The sequence below is a fragment of the Acomys minous genome, assembly GCF_964271855.1.
Source record: "Acomys minous genome assembly, chromosome: 18".
NCBI lineage: Eukaryota > Metazoa > Chordata > Mammalia > Rodentia > Muridae > Acomys > Acomys minous.
Genome location: NC_140501.1, coordinates 62,623,188 through 62,643,374, shown reverse-complemented (window position 1 = coordinate 62,643,374; position 20,187 = coordinate 62,623,188). Strand labels below are relative to the sequence as shown.

Sequence of the window (20,187 nt, the reverse complement as noted above, 5' to 3'; positions counted from 1 at the left end):
TCCAAGCCCCATTTCGCAATTGGGTTGTTTGGTTTTGTGGTGTTTAATTTCTTGGGTTCTTTATATATTTTGGATATTAAACCTTTGTCAGATGAAGGGTTGGTGAAGATCTTTTCCCAGTCTGTAGGCTGTCACTTTGTTCTCTTGACAGTGTCTCCTGCCTTACAGAAGTTTCCCAGCCTCATGAGGTCCCATTTACTAATTGTTGACATTAAGGCATGGGCTTTTGGTGTACTGTTCAGGAAGTTGTTTTCTGTGCCTATGTTTCCCAGGCTCTTCCCTACTTTTTCCTCTAACTGAATTAATGTCTCTGGTTTTAAGTTGAGGTCTTTAATCCACTTCGACTTGAGTTTTGTGCATGGTGACAAATAAGGGTCTAATTGCATTTTTCTACATGTAGACATCCAGTTAGACCAGCACAATTTGTTGAAGATGCTATCATTTTTCCATTGAATAGATTTGGTTTTTTTGTCAAAAATCAAGTGAGCAAATGTGTGTGGATTCATCTCTGGGTCTTCAATTTCATTCCATTGATCCACTAGCCTATTGCTTTGCCAGTACCATGCTGTTTTAATTACTGTTGCTCTGTAGTACAGCTTGAGATCAGGTATGGAGATTCCTCCAAAGGATCTTTTATTGTATAGGATTGTTTTTTCCTATTCTGGGTTTTTTATTTTTCCATATGAATTTGAGAATTGATCTTTCAATATCTTCAAAATATTTTGGAGGTATTTTGATAGGGATTGTGTTGAATCTGTAAATTGCTTTTGGTAAGATGGCCATTTTTACTATGTTGATTCTCCCGATCCATGAACAAGGTAAATCGCTCCACCTTCTGATGTCATCTTCAATCTCTTTCTTCAGAGGTTTGAAGTTTTTTTCGAATAAGTCCTTCACTTGCTTGGTTAGAGTTACTCCTAGATATTTTACATTGTTTGTGGCTATCGTGAAGGGAGTAGTTTTCCTAATTTCTTCCTCTGCCTATTTGTCATTTGTATACAGGAAAGCTACTGACTTTTTTGAGTTTATTTTGTATCCTGCCAATTTGCAGAAAGTGTTTATCAGCTGTAGGAGTTCTCTGGTGGAATTTTGGGGGTCACTTATATACACTATCATATCATCTGCAAATAGGGATAATTTGACTTCTTCCTTTCCCATTTGGATCTCCTTGATCTCCTTTTGATGTCTTATTGCTCTGGCTAGAACTTCAAGAACTATATTGAAGAAATATGGGGACAGAGGGCAGCCTTGTCTGGTTCCCGATTTTAGAGGGATTTCCTTGAGTATGTCTTCATTTAATTTAATGTTGGCTGCTGGTTTGCTGTATATTGCCTTTATTATGTTTAGATAAGTGCCTTGTATTCCCGATCTCTCCAGAACTTTAAACATAAATGGGTGTTGGCATTTGTCAAATGCTTTCTGCATCTAAGGAGATGATCATGTGGTTTTTCTCTTTCAGTTTGTTTATATGATGGATTACATTGATGGATTTCCGTATGTTAAACCATCCCTGCATGCCTGGAATGAATCCTACTTGGTCATGGTGAATGATGTCTTTGATATGCTGTTGTATTCGCTTTGCGAGTATTTTGTTGAGTATTTTTGCATTAATGTTCATAAGAGAAATTGGTCTGAAATTCTCTTTTTTTGTTGGGTCTCTGTGAGGTTTAGGTATCAATGTGACTGTGGCCTCATAGAAGGAATTTGGTAATGTTCCATCCATTTCTATCTTTCGGAATAGCTTGAATAGTATTGGTATTAACTCCTCTTTGAAGGACTGGTAGAATTCTGCGCTGAAACCATCTGGCCCTGGGCTTTTTTTGGTTGGGAGACTATCAATGGTTGCTTCTATTTCTATAGGCGAAATAGGGCTGTTTGATTTGTTTATCTGGTCTTGGTTCAATTTTGGCAAATGGAATCGGTCGAGAAATTTGTCCATTTTCCTTAAATTTTCGAATTTTGTGGCATAAATGCCTTTAAAGTAGGTTCTTACGATTCTTTGTATTTCTTTGGTGTCTGTTGTTATGTCTCTCTTTTCATTTCTGATTTTGTTAATTTGGATAGTGTTTCTCTGTCTTTTAGTTACATTGGCTAACGGTTTGTCTATCTTGTTAATTTTCTCAAAGAACTAGCTCTTGGTTTTGTTGATTCTTTGGGTTGTTGTCTTTGTTTCTAATTTATTGATTTCAGCCCTGAGTTTGATTATTTCTAGACATCTACTCCACTTGGGTGTTTCTGCTTTTTTTTTTTTCCTAGAGCTTCCAGATGTGTTGTTTAGTTGTTTATGTGGGATGATTCCATTTTCATTTTCAAGGCACTTAGTGCTATGAATTTTCCTCTTAGCACTGCTTTCTATGTGTCCCACAAATTTGGGTATGTTGTTCCATCATTTTCATTGAATTTCAGGAAGTCTTTTATTTCTTCCCTTATTTCTTCCATGACCCATGTGTCATTAAGTAGAAAGTTGTTTAGTTTCCACGTGTTAGTATGCTTTTTGTTATTTCTGTTGTTGTTGAAGTCCAGCCTTAGACCATGGTGATCTGATAAGATACAAGGTATTATTTCAATCTTCTTGTATCTGTTGAGGTTTGCTTCGTGACCAACTATGTGATCAATTTTAGAGAACGTTCCATGGGGTGTTGAGAAAAAGGTATAATCCTTTGCGATTGGATGGAAAGTTCTGTAGATATCTGTTAGATCCATTTGATTCATGACATTGGTTAATGAGGTTATTTCCTGGCTTAGTTTTTGAATCAAAGTCCTATCCTTGAGTGAAAGTGGGGTGTTGAAGTCTCCCACTATTAATGTGTGGGTATCGATGAGTGGGGCAAGCTTTGTTAATAACTCCTTTACAAATGTGGGAGCCCTTGTATTCGGAGCATAGATGTTCAAAATCGTGACGTCTTCTTGGTTGACTTTACCTTTGACGAGTACGAAGTGTCCATCCTCATCTCTTTTGATAAATTTTGGTTGAAAGTCTATTTTATTAGATATTAGAATAGCTACCCCAGCTTGTTTCTTGTGACCATTTGCTTGGAATATTTTTCCCCAACCTTTTACTCTGAGGCAATGTCTGTGGTTGAGATGTGTTTCTTGAATGCAAAAGTATGTTGGGTGATGTTTATGCATCCACTCTGTTAGTCTGTGTCTTTTTATTGGAGAATTGAGACCATTGACGTTGAGAGATATTAATGACCAGTGAATGGTAAGTCCCTTCATTTTTGGTATTTGTAACAGTTGAGATTTTGTGAGGTTGTTATTTTGCAATGGTATAGTTACCTATTTCCTATGTAGTTTTGGTTGTAGTTTGACCAATTGGGGTGGAGTTTTCCTTCCAGTAACTTCTGTAAAGCCGGATTTGTGGCTAGGTACTGTTTGAATTTGTTTTTGTCATTGAATATCTTGTCTTCTCCGTCAATGGTTATTGATAATTTTGCTGGATATAGTAGTCTTGCCTGGTATCTGTGTTCTCTTAGGGTTTGCAGTACCTCTGTCCAGGCTCTTCTGGCTTTCATGGTCTCTGCCGAGAAGTCAGGAGTAATTCTGATAGGTTTGCCTTCATATGTTACTCGGCCTTTTTCTCTTTCTGCTTTTAATATTTTTTCCTTGTTTTGTATATTTTGTGTTGTTATTATTATGTGGCAGGAAGATTTTCTTTTCAGGTCTATTCTATTTGGTGTTCTGTAGGCCTCTTGAATGCTCATGCATCCCCTTCTTCAAATTGGGGAAATTTTCTTCTATTATTCGATTAAAGATATTTTCTGGGCTGTGGAGTCGGTTGCCTTCTTCAATCCCTATTATTCTCAAGTTTCATCTTTTCATGTTGTCTTTTATTTCTTGGATGCTCTGTGTCAGGAACTTTTCAGATTTAGCATTTGCCTGGATGGTTGTTTCCAGTTCTGCGATTGTATCTTCAAGTTCCGATATTCGTTCTTCCATTTCTTGCAATTTGTTAGATAAGGCCACGTCTGAGATGCTTGCTTTCTTCTCTGATGCCTCTTGATCATGTTTTTCTTCTGTGTGTTCCTGTATCATAGCTTCCATTTTTATCTTCATGTCTTGGACTGTTTTAATGATTTCCTTCATCTGGTTATTTATATTTTTCTGAAATTCTTCAAGTGCCTCTTTATATGACTCTGTTAACTCTTCAGCCATCTAGTTTGCCTACTCCTGCATTTGTTTACAGATTTTATTTGTTTCTTCCATTATCATCTTCTTTACTAAGGACTTGAGGTCCTTTTCTTGACTATCCATTGCTGTTAGGTTCTCCAGGTTGTTTTCATTGGGAATGTTGGGATCCGGAGATGCCAAACTGTTTTGGTTTTTGTTAGGGTTCTTTCGCTGTCCTCTTGTCATTTTGATGGCTCTCTTGTTGGAAGGTATTTTGTAGTGACCTTCGCTGGTTGAGAGTGGTTAATTGATGAGTGATTATAGGTCAGGTGCTCTTGCCTGTGGGGATCAGGGAGTATTTCCGTGGAACAGGTAGGTGATCCGGTTTCACTCCTGGTGATTTTCCTCTGCACTGTGGGCTCCAGGCTGAGTCAGCCAAAGTAGATATCTGTTTGGACTTTACTGCTGTAATTCAGATCAGCTGTTTTGGGACCTAGAATAAGGTCCGCACACAAACGTTCTGGTTGTGTAGGTTGATCCCAGCTGCCTGTCCTTCCTGTGGCTTTGTAGTCAAGACCCCAGGTAGATCAGATCTTCTGGGGGTGTAGCTGTCTTTTAGCTCTGTCTCTATATCCTGTAGAGGTGTCCAACCTCTCCCAGAACTACATGCCTGGAGGGACTGAGGTCGCTCTTGGTCAGCAATTAGACACTGCAAGCAAGACCCACGTTTCCTCTCTTGATAATATGATAGTGCCTGCCTTGCTCAGGCCAGGAGCCCCAGCTAGGCTCTCTTGTTTTTGGAGTGCAGGGCCAGTGCCTTGCAGCTGGGACCAATAGGGTTGCAGAGCTCTGGGGGTCGCCTGAGGAACCAGATCTCCCCTCCGGGCTATGAAGCTCCACTAATGCTCTAGGTCAGCAATTAGACACTGCAAACAAGACCCACCCACGTCTCCTTTCCCGATAATGTGAGAGTGCCTGCCTTTCTTGGGCCAGGAGCCCCGGCTAGGCTCTCTCATTCGGGGAGTGCAGGGCCAGTGCCTTGTGGCTGGGTAGGAACAATAGGGTTGCAGAGCTCTGGGGGTCGCCCACCGGAACCAGATCTTCCTGCCGGGCTCTGATGCGCAGCTATCGCTCTAGGCAAGACCCATGTCTCCCTATAGGTCTGTGGATGCAGTCCAAGCTGATTTCTCAATGCTGCTGTTTGCAGGCTCAGTCCGCTGTGATTGGTGTTAGGTTGGGCCCCGGATGGCCAGCGAGCTGCAGTCCCACTTTAGCTGTCTCTGTTGGGTCCTGCCGCCTGTGTTTCCACTTGGCCTAGGCGGGTAACCTCCGCAGTTTGGGGTGGTGTGGAAGGAGGAATCCTAGGGCAGATTCACCCTCTTCACTGAGACTCCTCTGGCTGGGGACTCTATAAAATCCCCTCCCCAAACAGCGAGTCTGTGCTTTATATGCAGGCTGCAGTTTGCATGTGGATTCTGTTCCAGAGTTTGGGGAGTGCGTTTAGCACCTCCGGGATGTTTCTTGTCCCAGGGGGGTAGGCCCTCTGTTTGGTCTGCGGCCTTTGAGGCCCCACTCACCTACAGTTCTCAACACCCAGCAATCTGTTGCTCCATTTATGTCCCTGGTCTCCTCAGAGTAGATCAGATACTTGGCTTATTGGTCGGCGCCATCTTGGAATCCCCTTTTTTCCCCTCCTTATATTGGCTTCCAGCAGATCTGATTAAAGGTGTGTCTTCCTACCTCAAAGATCTGGATGAGCTCCAGGACAGCCAGGGCTACACAAAGAAACCCTGTCTCAAAAACAAAAACAAACAAACAACAAACAAACAAACAAATCTGGATTAGAAGTGGATCTTGCCAGTTCAAATGAAGCAGAGATCACTAACAGGTGTGCCATTCTGATGGGTGTAAGATAGAATCTCAGAGTCATTTTGATTTGCATTTCTCTGATGACGAAAGACATTGAGCATTTGAAAAGACCATACTGTAGACCATATGGACCTCAAACTCAGAGAGCTGCCTGTCTCTGCCACCAGAGTGCTGGGGCTAAAAGGCCTGCTTCATCACAGCCAGTGAGGAATTGCATTACAGCATTAGCAAGGTCCAGAACCCCTGCTCTAGTGGGTGTGATGGAAGGGCTACTGTGATTACTTTAATGTAAAGGAGACTAAGGGACATTATAGATGAGCACAGGGATAAGGGACACGTGTCACTAATCTCAAGGGTGTGGAAACCCCTTGTTCTGTTTGTGGTTGCGTTTTCCGGATTTGAGTTTGCTGGGACTGTGTCCCATGCACTCCACTCTTTGAAAACAAGGATGAGCATGAATTTCTCCCCTCCTCCCCTGCTCTCCAAATTGCCTTGTTTATCCACACACTCACATCATGTCATGGTAGAAAAAAAAATCACTCATATAAAGCAGCAGAGATGAAAATTTATTTATTTATTTATTTATTTATTTATTTATTTATTTATTACATATACACACCAGAAGAGGGCACCGGATCCCATTATAGATGGTTGTGAGCTACCATGTGGTTGTTGGGAATTGAACTCAGGACCTCTGGAAGAACAGCCAGTACTCTTAACCTCTGAGCCAACCCTCCAGACCAGAGATGAAGCTTCATAAGACATTTTAATAAGTATTTTAAGCACCAGAAAAAGAAAAAGTCAAACTGGAAGGCATGGGTGCCTTCTATTTCTATAGGTGCATCTATTTCTATTCTTTTGGAGACAGGGTTGAGGGACCCTGGGACTGGCCTATAACTCCCCCAGTACCACAGAATGATGTAGAACTCCACATACACACTCAAGGGTCTGGGATCTCTGTCCATCTACAGGCACAGAAGTTGTGTAAAGTCCAATATGAAGGACTTAGGATGTTGCCCCATATTAGCACAGCCTTCCTCCCTAGGTAGCCAGTGTCCCATGAATACCCTGTCTTCTCTGATCCTGAATCCCAGGGTTTCCTACCAAGCCTTAATGACTATTTTGATACCTGAATATAGCAGCACCTGGGATATTAGTCAGAGTTCTCTAGAGTAACAAAGCATGTAGAATGTCTACATATGTATATACATTATATATTATAGAACATATGTATACATGCACATTTTTATGCATGTATATAATATAATGTAATACAATTTATATATACATGCAGTCTTTCTTTTTTCCAAGACAGGGTTTCTCTGTTTAATACTCCTGACTATCCTGGAACTATCTTTATAGTCTATAGATAGTCTCTTAATTGATATTACATCTCCCCAGCTCCCAGATCCATCTCAAGCTCTGACTAGTTTCTATTGCACTGAATTGAAGGCTGTGAGACACTGACCATGAGTTCCCTAACAAGAAGGCTAAAGAATGACACAGTGTTGAGCTGCTGTCTGCAGACACAGAGGCTGCCCTTGTAGTATAGTACACAGTGTCAGGAGTCTGGAGGAGACAGAGGGAAGAGGGCAGGTGCCAGGTCACCTAGGAATGAACCCCCAGCAGTAAGTACCACATCCCCTGCGGGCCTGTTCTTATGACGCCCAACAGTGGTGACTACGATAAGGGAGAAGGAGGAGGAGTAGGAGAAGCAGAAAGAGGAAGAGGAGGAGGAGAGTTATTTCATAGACATCTTCATGGAAGACTTGAGTTGTTGTCAGAATTTAACGATGGCTGGAGCGTGGTGTCTGCAGGAAGTAGGGCTGGAACTGTCATCGGATGGTGGGGTCCCCAGGGATCCCATATGGTAACCAGTGACTCCTCCGGGGACATCTTCAGTGGTGGGTTCCAATCAGGCTCTCCCCAAGGTGCAGGGATGCCATAACCACAAGACTGGTACTCCGGAGGTAGGATCACCACGGGAGGTTGAGGTTGCATTGGAAACTGGAGGTTACCAGCCCCATCATAGGGAGGATCTGAGAGGAGAAGAAACAGAGATCATATGTAGAGGAATGTTAACTCTTGTTCTGTGTGATCTGGCTGGAACACAAACACTCTTTTAATGCAGGAGACAGAGGCAAACAGACTTGAGTTCCAGGCCAGCCTGGTATAGAGCAAATATCGGATAAAGAAAAGCTTAGGCCCAGGTGTGCTGGTGCATGCCTTTAATGCCAAACAAGGGTAAAGTGAGTCTGTAGAAGGGAGCACCCATATTTGAAAGCCATGTCTGCAACTCTCCTGAGAAGAGAGGAAAGGAAAGCTCCTTATGAGGCAGTGTTCTTTTTTTTTTTTTTGGTGTTTGTTTGTTTGTTGTTGTTGAGACAGGGTTTCTCTGTGTAGCCCTGGCTGTCCTGGACTCACTTTGTAGACCAGGCTAGCCTCGAACTCAGAGATCCACCTGCCTCTGTCTCCCAGGTCTGGGATTAAAGGCATGAGCCAGCACACTCAGCTTTTTGTTTTGATTTATTTATGAAGAAGGTTTTTCTTTCTTTCTTTTTTTTTTGGGTAAGATGTATTAACTTATTATACATGGTTGCGAGCCACCATGCGATTCCTGGGAATTGAATTCAGGACAGGCAGTGCTCTTCACCATGTCTCCAGCCCTTGAAGCAGTTTTACTAGAACAGTAGGAGACATGGGTTGCAGAGAACTCAGGTGAAGACTGAAGGAGCCAGAAAAATGTAAAGAAGCAGAAGATCAGAGCAGATTTCAGAGTTAGTTTGAGGCCAAGTAGAGCAATTCTGGGCTGACAGAGAAGCTGGATTAACTGTGTCATCTGAGAGAAGAGTTTGAGGCAAAACAGCTGAGTTGAACCAACCAGAGCTCAGAAATAACAAGGAAGGGTGAGCTGCCTAAGCAGGAAGTGTCAGAGGCTGAAAACATTCTAGGCCTGGGTTGGATTGTTTGCAGGCTACAGGCTTCCAGGATCAGGCCTAGGCCAGCAGGAGGCAGTAAGCCTCCCAGACCACAGCTGAGCCAGGAGAGTAAAAGTCCCTTTTACAGTCATAAGCATGGCACCCTCCCTCTCCCTGAATCAGGCTAAGTAACCTGTTGGCCTGTTTACCATAGTCAACTATGTACTAGTCCAAATTCCATGCCCTTAGGGTGAGAGTAAAATGACCCAGAGAGAGGCCACTTTCCTGCTATGTGCAATAGAGACTTGTGGGAAAGGGGCTTCCCTCCACTGTGTGCTCTGCTCTGTGCTCATGAAGGACAGGCCAGCTGATGCCACTCTTTAGAGGACCTCAACAGTCTACACAGAAGACACTCACCTGGCACTTGGCTTCTCGGGTCCCTGGGGCCCAGGATCCTGTACAGGGCCTCTGCATAAGGAGAGAACAAGGGTTCGATCCCTGGTCTCTCGTTACAGAGAGTTTTGTGCAGATTCTGCATGGTGAGCAGCAGATTGAAACAGCTTGTCCAGCTCTTCCTCAGGCCCAGCTGACTGAGGCGCTGGCAAATCAGTCTGGTCTTCTTGTGGATCTTCCTGCCTGGGTGGCCGACTTCCTGCTCAACTACTTCCCACTCTTGCAGGAAGACCCTGTTTTCCAGATCAGGCCATGGGTCATGAGAAGGACCTGGTAGGGACAGAAGGATGTGATGAGTGCTGTGACATCATGCAGAAGCTCATCTGAACCTTTCTTAGGGACTCTTCCTGCACACTGAACAGCCAGAAGTGACCTCATGCAGTCACCAAGAGATTATGCCACCAGCCCAGGACTCAGCATCTACACTGCTCTTTTTTTTTTTTTATTTTTGGAGACAAGGTTTCTCTGTGTATCCTTGGCTGTCCTGAAACTCACAAGGATCCACATGCCTCTGCCTCCCGAGACCGGGGATTACAGGCCTGTGCTACCAGCCCTGGCCATCCTACTCTTAGCCCGAACCAGGATACTGTAAGTGTCTTCAGTTTTAGAAATAAATCTCAGAATGCAAAGAGATCTCACAGGACAAGTGCTACCTGGGAACGCTTTGCCTACACAGACTCATGACCACCTCTGACCCAGGGAGGCTCTCACAGTTTCTGAAACTTTGGGTCTTCTGTGAGGGCAGAGACCTGGCACCACAGAGTGTCAGTCTACCCCTGTCACAGCTGTGGGCATCTGGGGTCTTGCATATATTCACAAGCCACAGAATAAAGAAATACATAAGAAGAGTTTGGTTTGAGCACAGACTTGACTCTGCATACCTGAGGCCCTTTGGTCTTCCTGCCTCCGTCTCTGCTGCACGTTGTCTCCTTGGGTTTTTCTGGGTCTTCGGACTTGCTGTGCTTCTCTCTGTGCAGAAATGGATACATAAAATATTAAAACAGTTCTCATGCAATGGGAATCTCTGTCTCTGTGCTGTGCATGGACTCAGGAGCCTGCCTCTTGCATCCAGGTGCTGGCTCATTGTCACCTCATGGGAAAGCTTGGTCCTGAAGTTTAACAAGGGAAAAACTCCAGTGAGTAGTGTAGGTGCCCTTGATGGAGTGAAAGATAAGAAACAGAAGCACCTCTTCTTTCAGAAGACCTCAGCCTCTCTCTCCAGCTCACTTTCTCCCCAATCTCCTTTCTGTTCTCCATGAGCTATAAATCCATCTTCAAATCTCATAATAATAAACTCCAACTATTCAAGCATACTAAGGGATCAGACAAACTTTGTGAACCAGTATTTCTGCAGCCCATATCACATAAAAGGGGTGTTTGGTGGGTGGCCATGATCCTAGCTCTTTCCTGAGAGGTGTAGGGTGGCTCACACATTCAGCGTCCTTCTTGGCTACATAGTAGGTTGTGGGCTAGCCATGGATCAATAAGATCCTGCATCAAGTGGGGTTTGGTGGCCCATGCCTTTAGTACCTGCACTTGGGGGGCAGGGGAAGGTAGATCTTCATGAGTTTGAGGCCAACTTGGTTTGCAAACTGAGCCCAGGACAGCCAGGGTTAAATGTCTAGAAACCAAACCAAACAAGCCAAACCAAAAAAGATGCTGCCTCAACAAACAAAAGACAAAACAAACAAATAAAAAACCAACAACAAGAAGAAGAATAACAACAACAACAAAAAACCCCAAAACTAAAAAACCCAAGAAAAAGTTTAGTGCTGCCTCTTGTGCCTCTGCAACTTGCAGATGTGTTCCCAGTCAGGGCATTTAATGATGTTTTGCCATATACATTCCCTTGGGTGCACAATGAACACGGTACCAGTCCATTCCAGGAGGCTTCCTATGAGGACCTGATGACCTCACATCCAAGTGGAGTGGAGAAGCACAGCAGAGACACACTCTGAGGCTGTGAGCCTTCTGAGATGAGTTGAAGACAAACAGCACAGCCATCCTCCAGGAAACACAGGAGTGGATCCCCCAACTCACCTGCATTTTTGGCTCCTGAGCTTCCTTTGCTCCACCGATTTGGGAACAAGATCTGCTGTGTCTTGATGTGCACACCAGAGTCTGGAGTGTGGACCGAGAGCTGTGCTCACTTCTGCAAGTCTGAGAACCCTGTTGAGAAGCGGCCCTTTATAAATCTCAGGGATGTGAGTGGAGTAGGTCCAGGCTACAGGATGTTAGGGTGGGTCAGCAGAGGGTCAGCCTGAGCTCTTAATCCCATCTCAGAAGGCTGAGGCAGAAGCCAGGTTTCTGGACCTCTTGGGCCTGACATGGAATCTGAATTGAAATACTCAAAGAATCTAATTAAAACCGAGGTCAGCTAATTAATCTTTCTTTGGTTCTTTCTTTCTTTCTTTCTTTTTTCAGATTTATTTATGTATTATTTATACAATGCCTTGCCTGCATGTACAGCTTCAGACCAGAAGAGGGCACCAGATCACATTATAGATGGTTGTGAGCCACCATGTGGTTGCTGGGAATTGAACTCAGGACCTATAGAAGAGTAGATGGTTCCCTAACCTCTGAGCCATCTCTCCAGCCCTAGGTTTCTTTTTTGAAACATAATTTATTTACATAGTCCTCCACATCCTGGAACTCACTGAAATTTAGAGCAAGCTTTCCAGGACATCATAGTGACCAGCCTGCCTCTAGATCCCCCTCCCCAGTGATGGGATTAAAGGTGTGGTCCTCTATAAGACCATCAAGGCTGTCTGATCAGGACCCAGGGGACCTGCACAAACTACTGCACCAACCAAGGACAATGAATGCAGTAAACCTAGACCTCCTTTTCAGTAGTACCCAATGGACATCACATCCTTCCCAGTTGTGTGGAGAGCAGAGACTGACTGATATGAACTCTGCTGCCCCCTATTTGATCACTTCCCCTTGGTGGGGAGGCCTGGTGGCACTCAGAGGAAGGGGAAGCAGGCTACTGAGATAAGACCTGAAAGACTGTGATCATATGTTGGGGGGCAAGGTCCCCTTTTGTCATAGGTCTAGGAGAGGTGAACAGGATGAGGGAGGGAAAAGGGAAGATATAAGTGAGAGGATAACAATTTATATGTAATCTGAATAAATTATTTAAATTTTAAAAATTTTGGAATACACCTTTAATCCCAGCACTCTGAAGGAAGAGGCAGGCAGATCTCTGTGAGTTCAAGGCCAGCCTGGTCTACAAAGCCAGTACAGGACAGCCATGGCTACACAGAGAAACACTGTGTGAGGAGGGAAAAAAAGTTTAAAACATTTGCTAAATGTCTTCACTTTGATTAAAGTTTGATTGAAGAACTTAGATAGAAAGAAGAATTTTTTAAAGCATTGCAAGTATGAAAAATTTCAAAAACTGTAGCTAAGCCATAATAATTAGGAAAGTGGAGCCTGGGAAGTTCTTCTCCAAGAGGCACAAAGAGAAAAGGGAAGCAGAGGAGGAGACAGGAGAACAGGAGAGCACGGCCTGTGGGAAAGGCAGGAGTGGTGGCACAGTGGGGACAGCTATGGTGAAGGTCACAATGGATATGTGAACTCTGGCCCAGGCCTCAAGCCCTAGTGTCTCTCCTGTTGTCTGAGCACTGCTACAGCCCGAACCCCTGCGTCCTGCACGTTTCTCTGTCCTTCAGAAGCACCCAGCTGCAAGAGCACAATGGTTTGTTGTTGTTTGGTTGGTTGGTTTGGTTTGGTTTGGTTTTTCGAGACAAGGTTTTTCTGCGACCCACCTGTCTCTGCCTCCTGAGTCCTGTGATTAAAGGCCTGTGCCACCACCACCTGGCTGTTTTTCTGATTTTTTTTAAAAGTTTTTCAAGACAGGGTTTCACTCTGTAACAGTCCTGGCTATGCTGGACTCACTTTTTAGGCCAGTCTGGCCTCCAATTCACAGCAATCTGCCTCTATGGTGCTGCGATTAAAGGTATGTGGCACCTTGCCTGGCTGGATTTTTTCTTTTTGTTTGTTTGCTTGTTTGTTTTTTAGTTTTTTCAAGAAAGGATTTCTCTATGTAGCCCTGGCAGTCCTGAGTTTCTCTTTGCCGACCAGGATAGCCTTGAACTTATAGTGATCCTCCTGCCATTGCTGGGATTAACGGCAGCACCACCACAGTCCACACCACAGGAGACTGAGGTGCAACAGGGACCACTACTGAGAACAAGGAGACAGGTCACTAATCTCAAGGGTATGAAAACCTTGTCACTGGGTTTTCTTGGTTTCAGTCTGCTTTGACAGTGTCTCATATATCTGCAGCTATCCTGAAACCTGCTTTAAAAACAAGGGTGAGCATGAACTTCCTCCCTAGATCGCCTGTAATCCCAGCACTTAGGAGGCAGAGGCAGGAGGATCACTGTGAGTTCGAGGCCAGGGTGGTCTACAAAGTGAGTCTAGGACAGGCAAGGCTAGGCACAGAAACCCTGTCTTTGAAAAAAAAAAACAACCAAACAGACAAAACAAAACAAACAAACAAACAAACAACCCCCCCCCAGAATCATAGTATGGCCCTCGCCTCCTGATGTGCCCTCAAGCGTCTGGGATGTCTGCCCATCTACAGGCCCGGCAGCTGTACAAAGCCCCGTATGAAGGAGTTAGAATATGGTACCCCATCCCCCCCCCCAAAAAAAGAATATGGCCCCATATCAGCACAGCCTTCCTACCTTAAGCAATGTCCCATGAGAGCCCAGTTTTTTCTGATATTGAACTGCAGGGCTCCATAGCAAGCCTTAATTACTCTTTTGATAACCTCATATAACTATGCCTGGTGTATTATTCAGAGTCTTCTAGAGTAGCAGAGTTTATAGGATTTCACAGAGGAGCTTAAAGGAGATTTATTAGAATGACTTACAGGTTATGGTCCAACTAATGGAGAAATGGCTGCCCAGGAATGGAAAGTTCTTTACTGGCAAAGGCTGGATCTTTAAGCTGTCCTCAGTAGACACTGGACTCCTGGAAAGGTTGGCTCCAGGGCCAGTGAAGGAAGGGACTGGCTATGGAGGCAACAGGAAAGGAGCAAGTGCTGCCTTCTTCCCCCTCCTTATATTGGCTTCCAGCAGATCTGATTAAAGGTGTGTCTTCCTACCTCAGAGATCTGGATTAGGCCAGGTGGGTGTCACACGCCTTTAATCCCACACTGAGGAGACAGAGGCAGAAGGATCTCTGTAGGTTGGGGTCAGCCTGGTCTACAGAGTGAGCTCCAGGACAGCCAAGGCTACACAGAGAAACCCTTTCTTGAAAAACCAAAAAAAAAAAAAAAAAAAAAAGGTGGGGTGGGGGGAAGCGGGGGCGGTTAAGAGTGCTGCCTGCTCTTCCAGAGGTCCTGAGTTCAATACCCTGCAGCCACATTCTGGCTCACAACAATCTATTGTCATCTGATGCCCTCTCCTGCAGGTAAAGCACTCATATACAATAAATAAATTAATTTAAATAAAAGAAAACCAAAATGAAAAGATAGAAACGGTCCATATAGACTGACATTTCTGAATGGTTGGGCTTTCACCCCAGGGCTTGGCTCCCAAGTCTTTATTGGTAAAAATCAAACAATTGAGATTTTATTTTTTAAAAATACCCACACTCATTGTGGATTTTTAAAACATAAATTTAAAATTACACAGAGGCTAGAGAGATGGATCTGTGGTTAAGAGTATCACATGCTCTTCCAGGGGTACTGAGTTCAAGTCCCAGCAACCACATGGTGGCTCACAACCATCTATAATGTGATCTGATGCCCTCCTCTGCACATAAAGCACTCATATACAATAAATAAGTAAATTGATCTGATGGCCCATGCCTTTAATCCCAGCACTCCGGAGGCAAAGGTAGGTGGATCTCTGTGAGTTCAAGGCCAGCCTGGTCTACAAAGTGAGTTCAGGAAAGGTGGATTGTTTTTGGGTTTTGTTTGTTTTTGTTTTAGCTTTTTTTCCTTTGAGACAGAGTTTTTCTTTGTAGCCTTGGCTGTCCTGGACTGACTTTGTAGACCAGACTGGCCTTGAACTCACATCAATAATCCTGCCTCTGGAGTTCTGGGGTTAAAGGCATGTGCCATCAAGCCCGCCCAACTGTGGATTGTTAAAGAGGCTTTTTAAGGAGTAAAAGCACTACCCATGCAAGTCACATGACTCAAGTTCAATCCTTGGAAGCCACATCTAAAGTCCCATGGAGTGACACATATTTGCCATTCCAGCATTCCTGTGACAAGATGGGAGGCAGAGCCAGGACCACCAGACTGAAGCCTGAAGTCTAGCTAGTCAGTGCAGCAGAGAAACAAGAAGAGACATATTCCCTTAGTCAGGTCGGGGACAGAACCAATATTTTTTCTGTATAATAATCAGCAAACTTACTTGGTGGTTATTGGTCCCCCCCCCCCATTCGTTTTAGTATTTTAAAACTAATGTATTTTAAACTCAATGTTATTTGGTTTATCTTATGCCTCTTTCTCCCTTCTCCACCCCAACGCCAGAAGGTTAGTGGGAGAAGGGGGTGTGGTTCTCCTTGGCTACTTCCTACTATTTAGGGTTGTCAGGTTCCTTGGGGAAGTCCAGTCTCCCTGGTCAGGATATTCAGCTAGCAACAGCAAACACAGCAGCAGTCTCACAGGCCTCTGTCTGCCCCACCTCTCTCTCTCTCTCTCTCTCTCTCTCTGTCTCTCTCTCTCTTTCTCTCTCCCTCTCTTTCTCTCTCCTTTCATATTTATCCCAACTGGCAAAGAGCCCACTCCCCCATGCAGTTTTTAGCTGAGGACAAACCGGAGCAGCCCCCATATCCCACACCGTGGGTTAAAAGACAAACATGTTTACATATTATAAACCAAAACTCCCTAAACAACATGGTTTTTCTGTGTATCTCTGGTTGTCCTGGAACATATTATATAGATCACTCTACCCTAGATTAAACTGAAAAATCTAGCCAGGTGTGATGGCACACGCCTTTAATCCCAGCATTTGGGAGGCAGAGGCCCATGGATCTCTGTGAGTTTGAGGCTAGGCTCGTCTGCAAAGAGAGTACACCAAAAAACCCAGGCTCCAAAAATAAATTCAACAACAAAAACAAGAAGCAAACAAACAAAACAAACAAAAACAAGGAAAAAACCTTTCCATATTAAGGATGGACATATCATAATAAAGGGAGTTAGGACCCTGTATAGTTCTACTTTAGATGACGGTAGATTCAGAAAATTGAAAAGATAAATTACTTAATTGAGGTTGGCATGAGAACTGGTGAGAAGACCTAGCCATTAGAGACTAGGTTCATAAACAAAAAATGTAAGAAATTGGCAGGATACTAATTATAACTATTATTAGTCTGGTGATTCATATTTTAACCTTAGTAGCTATAGTGGGTTTAAAAAATATTTATTTATTATGTATACAGTGTCCTACATGCATCTAAAGCCTTCAGGCAAGACAAGGGAACAAGATCTCTCATTATAAATGATGTGAGCCACCATGTGGTTTCTGAGAATCGAACTCGGGACCTTTGGAAAACAGTCAGTGCTCTTAATTTCCGATGCAAACCTCCACCTTTCCATAGTGGGATTTTGTGCCAAATATCAAGAGTGGTTTGCTAATTGTGGCAAATATGAAAAGTGGATTGTTTTTTTTGTTTTTTTTTTAATGTTTGTTTGGTTTTTTTTTTGTTTTTTGTTTTTGTTGTTGTTGTTGTGTTTTTTTTTTTCCGAGACAGGGTCTCTCTGTGTCAGCCATGGCTGTCCTGGACTCACTTTGTAGACCAGGCTGGCCTCGAACTCACAGCGATCCACCTGCCTCTGGCTCCCGAGTGCTAGGATTAATGGCATGTGTCACCACACCCGGCAGAAAAGTGGATTGTTAAGATACAAACCTTACAACGACTTATAAATGAAAATTTAGAAAAATACTCAGACACAGACAGAGGAATTTAGACAAAAACATAAATTTTCTACAGCATAATGAAGTTGAAAAACGGAGGCTCAAGTTGATTAGAACACCTGAGAAACCCTGTCTACAAAAGCCAAAACAACAAAACAAATGAATAAGGAAAAAAAGAAACAAAACAAACCCAAAACATCTGAAATACTTTTCTTTTTCTTCTTTTTTCAAGATAAGGTCTCTCTGTGTAGCCATGGCTGTCCTAGATTTCCTTTGTAAACCAAGTTAGCCTTGAACTCAAAATGATCAGATCTGCTTGCCTCTGCCTCCCAGAGATCGGGAATTACAGGTGTGAGCATGACATATGAAATATTTTTAATCCATTACTTTGTAACTAACTGTAGATAATCCATAAGAATTGGGAAAGAGGAGCCTGGCAACTTCTTCATTTGTAGGTTGGTTCATTGGGTTTTGGAGGCAGAATTTCTCTGTGTTTCCCTGGCTGTTCTGGAACTCACTCTGTAGACCATACTGACTTCAAACTCAGAGAGCTGCCTGTCTCTGCCGCCAGAGGGCTGGGACTAAAGGCCTGCGTCATCACAGCCAGTGAGGAATTGCATTAAAGCATTAGCAATGTCCAGAACCACTGCTCTAGTGGGTGTGATGGAAGGGCTACTGTGGTCACTTTAATGCAAAGGAGACTAAGATTCAGATGTATTTCGGTTTTCAGCTTTGGTTCTTTTGCTAAGAAACAGCTTTTTACTTCTCAGGCTTAAATTCAATCCCCGCAATTTGCCAAAGTGAGTCCAGGACTGTCAAGGCTACACAGAGAAACCCTGTCTCAAAAAACAAACAAATAAAAAGAACGAAAAGGAGAAAGCCTAGGGACTAGAGTGATGGCTCCATGGTCAAAGCTCCAGTTGCTTTTATAAAAGACTTAGGTTCAGTTTGCAGAAGCCATTTGGTGTCTTGAAATCATTTCTAATTCTAATTACATGGTCACGAAGTGACCTTAGTCTCCTAATACTGGAGACAGAGGCACTCTGATCTCTGAGTTGTAGGCCAGCTTTGTCTACATAGTGAACTCCAGGCCAGCCTGGGCTACATGGTGGATTCCAGACACGTCAAAGCTACATACTGAATTCTAGGCCAGACAGGGATACAATGTGAATTACAGGGCAAGCAGGTGTACATATTGAGACGCTGTCTCTGAAAGTCTTAAACTTGTCGGATGACTGGTGCATGCCTTTAATCCCAGCACTCAGGAGGCAGAGTCAGGCAGAACTCTGGAAGTTGTCACCTGCCTGGTCTACAGAGCCAGTCCTAGGATATCTAGGCTTGGAAACAAACAAACAAACAAAAAACATAACAAGAATTGTCATTTTGTGTGAGTGACATGTCCAAAGCTCTGGAAGAGGACTTTGATTTGGATCCCAACATCCACATGAAGGCTCACAGTTGCTTGTAAATTCAATCCCAGCAGATTCTCTGGGCTCTCTGGGCACCGGAACACAGGGCACACACAGAGACTCAGATTCACACAGCTATGTAGCTGACAGAGCTTTTGTCTGAGGGGAGTAATCATGGCTTTCAGTTTTCCCAAGTAAAATAAATAGTTCTCTTGGGGCCCCTGTGGCTGTGCCCATTCCATTGAGTCCAAATTCTAGCAACAGTTGAAATATAATGTCGACAGGTGTATGGCTGTGTGTTAGGAGAATCTGAAATCCTGTTTCACACAGTCCATTCTCCCAGGAACTAAGCCCCAGGCAGAAGGAAGATGCTGTTGGCTGCCTCTGCACCCTGGACATGAGGCACTTGAAGATCCCTTCGGTAGAGGTTTTGACAGTGGCAACTAGTACCTCAAAGGCAATAAGGAAGACGGGGAAGTCAGAATGCTTCTGCCACAGCCTGTGGACACAGGGCAGCTGCTGCTGAGATGGAGACGAAATCTAGTGGGCAGAGGCACAGGGGCACCAAGAGATCTTTTACTTGGGAAATCTGAAGTCATGATGATTCACCTCAACCAAAGCTCCCACAGCTACACTGGCGGCTACTTTCTATGTGTATCTGAGTCTCTCTGTGTGCCCTGTGTTCTGTTGCCCACAGAGATCGTAGCATCTCTTTGGATTGAATTTAGAAGCAATTATGAGCTACCACGGGGATGGTGGCAACCAACTCTGGGTCCTCTTCCATGGACCATGGACATGTCATTATCACAAAATAACATTTGTTGCTGTTGTTCTTTTTCTTGTTTATGGCTGTTGTTTTAGAAAGACTGGATCTTTCTGTGTAGTACTGAATGTCCTAGAACTGGTTCTGGGTACCAGACTGGTGTCACACTCAACAGAGCTCTGCCTGACTCTGCCTCCCAAGTGCTGGGATTGAAGGCATGTACAACCATCACCTGACAACTTTTAGGCTTTCTGAGGCATGATTTCACTAGGTAGCCCTGGCTGAACTGGAATTCACTATGAAGAGCAGCCTGGCCTGCAGCTCAGAGGTCGTTGTGCCTCTATCTCCAGCATGAGGAGCTTTAACCATAGAACCATCACTCTAGTCTCTAGGCTCTAGGTTATCTTGTTCTCTGTCTTTGGGTATTTTGCCTGCTGTTATGTCTGTGCCACATGTGTGCCTGATGACTCTGGTGTGAGGGAGAGGCTAGTGCTGCAAACCAGGGAGCTGTACCTCCAGATTTACTGGACTTTAGCTAAAACCCCCAGCACAACCTAGTCATAATAATGCCTGCCTTTAATTCCAGAACTAGGGAGACAGATGCTGATGGATCTCTCTGAGTTCAAGCCCAACAAAGTCCCCAAAGTGATTTGTGCGAGGAGAGTCTGGACACAGAGAAACCTTGTTTGGAAAAAAATGTAAAAACAAGGGTTGGCAAGCCGGGCATGGTGAAGCATGCCTGTAATCCCAGCACTCAGGAGGCAGAGGCAGGATCATCACTGTGA

General features: G+C 44.0%; 2 long non-coding RNA genes across 2 annotated transcripts; both read right to left on the bottom strand.

The window, feature by feature from the left end:
* Positions 1-6,547: 6,547 nt before the first annotated feature.
* On the bottom strand, positions 6,548-9,441 carry LOC311589024. The gene is made up of 2 exons (XR_014776394.1): positions 9,315-9,441; positions 6,548-8,018 (listed from the first exon to the last, which is right to left on the bottom strand). It is a non-coding gene; the product is annotated as an uncharacterized lncRNA (long non-coding RNA).
* An 84-nt stretch (positions 9,442-9,525) lies between these two features.
* LOC311589023 lies at positions 9,526-14,397 on the bottom strand. Its single transcript, XR_014776393.1, has 4 exons — positions 14,233-14,397; positions 11,391-11,519; positions 10,232-10,319; positions 9,526-9,620 (listed from the first exon to the last, which is right to left on the bottom strand). It is a non-coding gene; the product is annotated as an uncharacterized lncRNA (long non-coding RNA).
* Between the last annotated feature and the right edge of the window lie 5,790 nt (positions 14,398-20,187).